The sequence below is a fragment of the Heterocephalus glaber genome, unplaced genomic scaffold (assembly GCF_053883595.1).
Source record: "Heterocephalus glaber isolate CG9 unplaced genomic scaffold, H.glaber_assembly_v1.0 deba00001472, whole genome shotgun sequence".
Classification (NCBI taxonomy): Eukaryota; Metazoa; Chordata; class Mammalia; order Rodentia; family Bathyergidae; genus Heterocephalus; species Heterocephalus glaber.
Window position 1 is genome coordinate 8280404 of NW_028258315.1, and position 9254 is coordinate 8289657.

Sequence of the window (9254 nt, forward strand, 5' to 3'; positions counted from 1 at the left end):
GAAAGGGCTCTTTATACCCTCTCCCACCGAGGAAGGAAGGACAGAAGAAAGGGAGGAAGGGAAAAAGGAACAAAGAAGGAAGAAAAGAAACCAAAGAAACCAGAGGTTGCATAGGAAAAGAAACGGAAACCTTATTTTATAATTCTCTACGCTGAACCTTCTTAGATATAAAACCAAAGGGGGAAAAAAAGCCATCTCTATAGAGTTTCTCTGGGGAGAAATGACCTACTTCAGCTTGCATTACTCCCTGTAGTTGCTCTGAGCCTTGGGAATTGCCTTGTCCATGTATTTTCATTCAGAGTGAATGCTTTAATATATTTCTTTAATCATCTGTTGCGTCAGAGAATATTGTTTCATGCATATTAAAGACCTGAGCATGTAATAGACTGGTATTTTGACTAATAAGTGTGCTCAAAGCATGTCACTGGTCTTATTGCTTTCCTTAGCTTCAGGATAGATGTGTTTTATTTGGCAAATGATAATAATAATGACGAAGAAGATGATGATGATGACAGTGGCTTCTATTAAACAAAAGGAATTATTTTACTTAAAAACAACGGCCTTGCTTGGATGATTGTTCCTTTCAAGTAGTCAACTCTCTACCCTATTTGCAGAGTCTTTTATTCTTCATTAAGGAAAATCAATGAGTGTTAAGAACTTTCTATTTGCCCCAAGTGAAGCTGAAGTATTGATTTGCAACTTCTCCCGAGAAGGTCTTCTACTATGATTTGGGGTTATAATATTTCCACAAAATAAATGTTTAAAAGTACGAATTACATGTTTTAGGAAAACAAGGAAGTGAAAGAGGTCCATAGAGGGATGGAAGTTGAGTAAGATTTGGGTTAAAGAGAAAGTTTCCAATGGGTGGTCAAAATAATTTCAGAGAAGGAGAGAGACAAGGGCCAAAATACACCTTTCCAGGGTACACCCCCATTGATCAACTTCCTCCAACTAGACCTCCACCATCTAGAGGTTCCACCATGTCCCAATAGCCCATTAAATTATGAATCCACCATTGGATGAATCCATTGATGAGGTTAGCATCCTTATGATGTAGTCACATCTGTACTTGCTGCTGTAGTGGGCACCAAGCCTTCAACATATGAGCTTTGAGGGGACTTTTCATAGCCAAACCATAATAGTAACCTTTGATTTGACTTTCATAAGGAATCTGGGGTTGATCCAGAAGGCAATGCAGTCACTGTAAAGGTTCATGTTCTTGTTCCGACATTTATTATTGTGAGGCTCATTTGATGTGAATCTCAAGTGCATGATAACATTCAGTCAAAATGATCGAAACAGATTGTACAAATCAGGGCAAAGTCATCATCTCTGATGTAGCCAGCATCACATAATGATGACAAGTGGAAAATTAATGTTATTCCCTTAATGATCCGAATTAATGCCAATCTATCTCAAATAATTAGTCTTCCCCCTATTTCTAATATGTTTACATTCTTTGTACTATGTAGAATAAGTGGTGCTCAATTTGATCTGGACATCATAACTAATATTTTTTCTGTATTTCCTATTTACAGATTCAAAAATCTCAAGGAATCTAGCAGTAACCTAGCAGTAAGCTAGAACTGTGAAGGCTGTGGACATTGTCCTCCTTCCTAGATTTTGATTGGTCAAGAATATTTGGATGAGTTTTAACAATAAAGTGGTGGAGAATGTTCACAGGAGACTAGGAATGAAATATTTCATTGTGATCTTTGTACTTGATTCTGAAAATAAGTTCACACTCTTGCCATTCAGTTTACCATCCTACAAAGTGCCCTTGAAGCTTTCCCAGACAAATGCTCTAGGATGATCCATGCAACTAATGTCAACTTCTTATTTTACTGCAGAATTTATTGATGAAATGCAATATTCTGTAATTTAGGGATTTTATATATTCCAAGAATAAGTAAACAAGTATTGCCAGTATGGATGCTTTTACAGCTTAGGAGATGATGAAAGAAGAGATATTAGAATCTCTTTCACATGTTCATGGAACAGCCAAGAACTTATTTTTAGGAAATCTTAAAGAATAAGATAGAATAAAAATTAAACTTTCTAAATTGCATATAATCAAAAATTTATGTAGCACATTAAAAATTATTTGTTTATTTAATCATTTATTTTACGGAACAAGGGAGTGAACACAGGACCTTCACACTGAGCTACATCCCCAGACCTTTTTATTTTTTCTTTTGTGATGGTTTTGTAAGGCTTCCCAGGCTGGACTCAGACTTGCAATTCTCTTGCTTCAGCCTCCCAAAGTGCTGGGATTATAGTCATATGGCCCCAGGTGCAGCTTATTTTTTAGTTTTTGATTGGCATGTATGGATTGTATATTTCAACACAGTGCTTAAGAATTTAAGACAAGTAGATGAAATGTTACAATATTTGATGAAATCCCCAAACAAACGGTTGGGAAAGATAATATCAAAGGTGCTTTAATGGTAAAGTGTTAGTAAATGGTATGTCTGAAATAAATATGAGGTAAACAGGTTCAAACTGTCCTTGGTTGTTGAAAAATCTAGTAAGAATTTTCATGGGAGAAAGTGGCACACACAAACACCTACTTTAGAAATGTTCACAAGTGCAGATGTTTGAGCTGGGGAGGTACCTAAGTGGTTGAGTACTTGCCTAGGATATGCAAAGTCCTGGATTTGATTCCCAGAACTGTAAAATAAACAAACAAAAGTGCAGACATTGGGGAATAACAATAAACTTAAACATACATGTTATAGTAAGTTCTAGAGATATATTTGTAATGTCTCTCATTAGAAAGCATGTTTACCATCTCTCAACACATGGCATAGTCTTGCTCATTCTGCTACTGCACTGGGGCTGCCCCAGTGGAAAACTATAGACTGGGTGGCTTAGGAAACAGACATTTATTCTGTCACCGTTCTGGAGGACAGAAGCACAAGATCAAGGTCCCCAGGTTGGTTTCTGGCGAGGGCTCTCTTCCTGAGTCACCATCTCCTTTCATGCTCACTTAGCCTTTCCTGTGTGAGGAGAGGGAGAGCACACTCTGATTTCTCTTCTGCTTTTGAGGGTACAATTACTATAGGACTCATCATTCATGCCCTTGAACTTTCAACGCCTCCTCACAGCCCCGTCTCCAGATACAATCGCACTGGGGGTTAGGGGTGCATTGGAGGAGGGGACACAATTTGGTCCACAACACTTACCGAAATCAATTCTGAGAAGAGCTAACCCACACCTTTAGTTATTAAGAGTCTTAGACACTAATAGGCATTTGCTGCTGTCTTACATATTTATATATAAAAATATTTTTAGTTTCATAAATATTTACACTGGAATTACTATGTACCATTATGCATATATAACCTGAGATGTATTTATAAGATTAGTAGTAAGGCTGAAATATTCTTTTGGACATTCAAATAGCATTCGACTGGGGCAGTGGGTAGGAAGTCTAGACTGAGTGTCCAGGTGGTAGAGGAGACAAAGAAATCTAGCTAGCTCTGTGTGGGAGTCAGCAGCAGGCTGAGAGGTGATGAAACCCCGCTCAGATTTGTTTCTTCAGGGAGAACAACAAATCTGGCTTTCACCAAGAGGTGAAAGAGGAGGGGAAGAGGATGTAAAAAGAATTAAAATGTGTCATGTACATGTATCAAGTTCCCATGATGAATGTACTCAAACATGCACTAATAAAAAGGAAAAAAAATTATTTAAAAAGTTGAAATGAAAAAAAGTTCATCTTGACTATTTGTCTCTTGTTCAGGGCCTTTCAGTAATTTCATAGAAAGAAGCTAAGCTGGGAGAATGCAGGAACCAAATTCTCCTCCAGTCTAGTCCTGCAAAATACTTAGAGCAAAACCTCAGAGAGAGGCATAATCCCGAGTGCCCTCAGTTTCCTCTTTTATAGTGCAAGGTATAGAGTGGTGTAAGACCCCATTCTACTTCCAGCTTTGGTTTCCGGGACTGTAAGGCTTACTTCTGCAAAATGTACATGCTGCTCCCAGTTTTTGGGACCCTTGCTATATGCTTAATGGACATCTTCCTTCCCCTCTTGGAGGTAGGTGGTTCTGTAATGCCAAGCTTTAGCCCAAACTTTAATAAATTTTGAGGTACAATCAGGAAACCATTATAATCTGAGAAGTAGTATAGAAGGAAAATGTGTAAAACCCAAGCGAATGGCTTTGTTTCCACAGTGCCATTATGTAGTTAGCTCATTTATTTAGAAATAGTTTAGTTTTAATTACCCCAGTGCAGTTTCTGTAATGTTCATGTTAAAAAGGATAGACTAAATTTAAGTTCTCTGTATTCAGGATAGAATATTCTTTTTACTAGCTTGGAGTTTTCCTTAGCAAACATCCATGTTAGTTTATTAGATGATTCAAAATGTGTGCATTCCATAGGACATATCCTACGGTCATAACAGAATTACCAGGTAGAATCACTTCGCATCATTACATGGTTGTTATTCATATTTCAGGGAGGAGATTCTATACATGATATCCATATAGGGTACATACTAACCAATTCCATGCCTTATTCTATCTCTTTTTGGGAGGGTCTTTCCTTTGTCAGAGGATCTTTCCCCATAGTCCCCACCAATCAGTATTATTTGAGGAGCTCACTTAAGGCAAGTTAGGCTGATCCCCTAATCTGACCACAGAACTTATTTAGATTTATGTAATTTATTTGTGTGATTCCTGGCACTATGTAGATTTAGGAGGTGGAAGGTCTGACTTAGGGATATTCCTGATTAAGGAGTAGAGAAAGCTGCTCTGCAGGAAGGAAATGGGAATAAGAAAGGGAAAGGGACAGAGTAAAAAAAATATATGTATACATATATGTATGTGTATACATATATATGGAAAGAGAGAGAGAGAGAGCGAGAGGAAGAGAGAGAGAGAGACAGAGAGAGAGAGAGACAAGGAGAGAAAGTAGTCAGAGATAGAGATCCTAATGACTTATTTTGGTTCCCCAGGAGGTCATATGCATTCTACTTAAAAAAAAAAATCTCAATGGGCTGAGAACAAATTTGTTCTTAATCTCCCCATCAAAGACTTTTTTATACTGAATATTGAACCCGGGGCCTTTGTACTGAGCTACAACCGAAGGTACATATGAATGTATGTATGTATGTATGCATTGTGATATTGGGGGTTGAACCCAGGGCCTTCTCACTGAGTTCACAGCCCTTTTTATTTTGAGATAGTATGTTGCTAAGTTGATAAATTTCCCAAGTTGGGCTCAAACTTTGGATCCTCCCGCCCTAGTGTCCCAGAGTGCTTGGATTCCAGGCTTGTACCAAGTGCCTTGCTCCCTCAAAGCATCTTAAACATATCTTAAAAGTGACTTTGACTCAACAATCCCTTATCACTATACTTTATCTTGTGCCTTAGCTACTGTTCTCATTGCTGAGACAAAATACCCAACATCCAACATTAAAGGAGGAAAGTTTTATTGTAACTTACAATTTATAGAAGTTGTATAATTGGTTGGCTCAAAGGCAGGGTGACATGGCAGAGGGGCATCACAGAGAAGAAACAGTTCATGGTGTGCAGAAGGCAGCAAAGCAGCAAGCAGCAAGTGAAGTAGGGAAGAAGTACCAAGTGATGACAGTAACCCTTTTTCTGTCCCTTATATTCTATTCAAGCTACATACTCTTAGGACAGGTAGCACTCACACTCAGAGTGGGCCTTCACATTGTCCATGCCCAGAACAATGCCAAACCAATCAGTGGACCAATTTAGTAATCACACACCCTTGATCCCAGCATCACACACTTAATCCCAGCATCATACACTCAAATCCAGGATCACACATTCTAGATCCAGCCACCTCTGAAAAGCCCCACCTATGACTGCATGAGGCTTTCAGGGAAAGTCTAGACACAAATCATAATGTCTAGGTAAACAGTTCTAACATTTAACCAAATTTTGATTACTTTTTAAAGCCAGTGCCTCCTTATTTGCCCCTTCCCAAACCAATCATTACAATTTGCTCAAATACTTAGCAATATTATGCTGCTCTAGCCAACTGTGAACAGAGACTGAATTTTAATGAGCTTTGAAGCCCTGTTAGTAATCTAACATAATTTCTAACAAACATATGCTGTTGATTAAAAAGGAAGATTAGGTTTTAGGACACACATTTCACTGCAAACACATTACCAGAAACGCAAGTGAAGACATCCAATGATTTCAGGCCCGTAGTGTCAGGGTGGGCAATGATTATGCTGTTTGTTATATCTGCCTTATCCACTACATAATTTACATCCACAAATGCTTGCCAGTGATTCCCAAATCCCACCAAGGTAATACAGCATTCTCTTAGGCATGGGGCCTGCAGATGTCCAATTGGTAACTAAAAGCAGGATAAAGCCCAGAATCTCTGTCTTCATTTTATTCCTCTCTTCTTTATTACCTTAAATTTTAGGTCAGATCCTCATTCACTTCTTCATGTAGGCATGTTAATCACTTAAGGAATGTCTGTCTAAAAACTAGCAATGCAAGATTCGTTAGCCCTGAATATACCTGGAATTATCCAGCCATTGTAGTAAAGCTATATTCACCTCAGATTGCAGGGTAAGCAGAGCCTCACAGATCACCCCATAAAGAGCCCCCCCCTCACCTCCAAGCTAGGGCAGTTATATCTTGGGAATCACATCATCCCCTCAAGCCATGGGACTTCTCTGGAGCAATTTTGCAGAACTGGTCTTGAGGTGATGAACAACCAGACCTTGGCCTGACCACTTTATCTCCATTGCCAGCCATCCAAACCCCTCAGCTATGCAAACCCCACCTTTTGCCTTTGTTCTCCTTTTCTATAAAACCCCTAAGTTTCCAGTAGCCCCTCAAGGACAAATCTTGGTCCTCTTTATCTGACCGTATTGATTAAGTTTCCTTTCCTTCCCACTGTTGTTGCTCACTTCCTTGACTGCCATTTGAGGATGGGGGGCAAGCCTGTCCCACTGGGATCCCCAGAACTGAGACTTTCACTGTAAACTCTAATAACAGCACAGGTGATTTCCAAGCCTTGCTAAGCACTGAGGACAAAATTTTCCAGGAAGTGTTAAAATATAAATTCCTAGGCTTACACCAGAAATATGGAAGAAGAAACTGCAGGTGAGGTCTGGGAATCTATATATTTGCATATTTATAATTCTCTAGGTGATTTTGAAGACCAACCAGATTTGAGGTCCACTATTTTAGAATACCCAGCACCAGGGGGAATTTGTAGTTGAAAATAAAATTCTAATCAATATAGTAAAATCAAGTGTATTTCTATATAAAGCAACAGACATTTAGAAATTGAAATTTTAAAAAGTACAATTTACAATAGCATTCAAAACAAGACGTGGTTAGGTATAAAGGTAATAACGTGTAAGATATATAGGCTGAATCCTATAAAATATTGATGAAAGAAATCAAAGAAGACCTAAATAAATGGAAATATATACAATATTCATGGACTAGAATATTTAATATTATTAAGTTGTCAATTCTTCCAGAATGATCTATAGTTTCAACTCAATCCCAGTGAAAAGTCCGTAGCAATTTTTTTTTAGAAATTGAAAAGATGTTTCTAAAATATACTTGGAAAGACAAAGGAACTCAATTAGTATAAATGATTTTGAAAAAGCAGAGCAAAACTACAGGATTCACACAAACTGGGAAAGACTAAAATGTAGAAGCAGAAAATATCAGTTGCTTTCTAGAAGCTGATGGACTCAAAGGGTTGGATACAAAGCGATGAGGACAATGTACTATTTGTCTCTTTATAGTAATGGTCTATATGTTACTTACTGTGTGTTTCTCAAGATGCATACAATTAAAATGGAAAAGTGAACTTTACTAAATTATGTATATGCCTCAATTAATCTGTCTAAAAAGAAAGCCACAATAAAAAACAAAATTGCAGTTAAGTGTGTCAGGGATATGTGTTTTGTTTTCAGATCACTTCTAACAACCAAACTATCTGTTTCTTTCTCCCTCAAAATGACTAAGGAATGGGGTTCCAGCTTTCCTTGCCATGGAAATTGTGAGAGAACAGCATGTAATATACCACTCTGCTGTTCTGATGGGCTGTATGCATCTTCCATTATTTGCTACAAAGGCTTAGGATGTAATGCAGTAGTTACCTTCCAGTCCAGTGAGATATTTACAGACTGAGGTCTGTGAGGGAGAGGAAGCCTTTTGTTGTGTTTTTGTTACCTATTAGATAACTTGTGGCATGGACTAAACACTAAACAAATAAAAAATAATGCTTTTGGGGAAACCTCATGTTTTGATAAAGTCAATGATACAATGAAAACATTAAGTTGCATTCCAATAATTTTACTTAAAATGGCCATTAGGAGTTCTCAGCCAACTGACCACTGCATGCATTTGTGACAAGAGCTTCATAGAGAAGGGAGAAACTTCTGTGATCTCGAGGTACCTATATGCTGCCTGTGACGATGTGTTATGCTAAAAAATTATTTGTTAATGTCCAGAATACTACAATGTTTCCTAATTTGGATGTATGTAGTGAATACAACAAGGAATTGATGAATGATAATTGAATTATAAAAAGTTATGCTTAACATTTAATTTTTAGAATTTGCCTTCTCTCTTTTGGACCTCAGAAAGGTTAAATGCTTTGCCCATAGCTCTTAAGTGACAGAATCATATTTAAACTCTGGTCCTGAGACTCTGAGGCTGGTGCACCATTATATTGCTTTACTTTTCCTCTCCTAAGTACACAAATGTATAAGCCATGGTGGTGTGGTAAATCACGCCAAGAGATGCCAGCAGTATTTCTTCTCTTAGGCTCCATGCTATGAAGTTGGATACAACAATTTTTAAATTAATTCTTACTTGGCACTCCATTATCATTAGATTGATTTAACTCAGCCACATTTTTAATATTTCAAAGTTAGAAGATATATGGCACACAATTTCATTTTCTTTTATGACTTTTTAAAATACTGTAGAAATGAGGAAGGAAAATACTTGGTGCCATTCTTCACCAGAACATACCATTTCTTTTCTGTTGCTGACCATGGCACCAGCCTCCTGAATCTTTCTTTCCTGCTCTTTTGGACTCCTTGGAGGATCATTTCCCTCTCCTTGTGCATTAGATGCTGTTATTTCTCAGGTTTCTCACAGAGCTGCCCTTGGGTCTCCTTCCTTCTCCATGGACATGAAAGGATCATGTCCTACCTGACCTCATGCACTTTCCACTGCTGTGTGTAGACTGGCCACTTCATGTCTGGTACAGACCATTTGCATCTGCAGAAC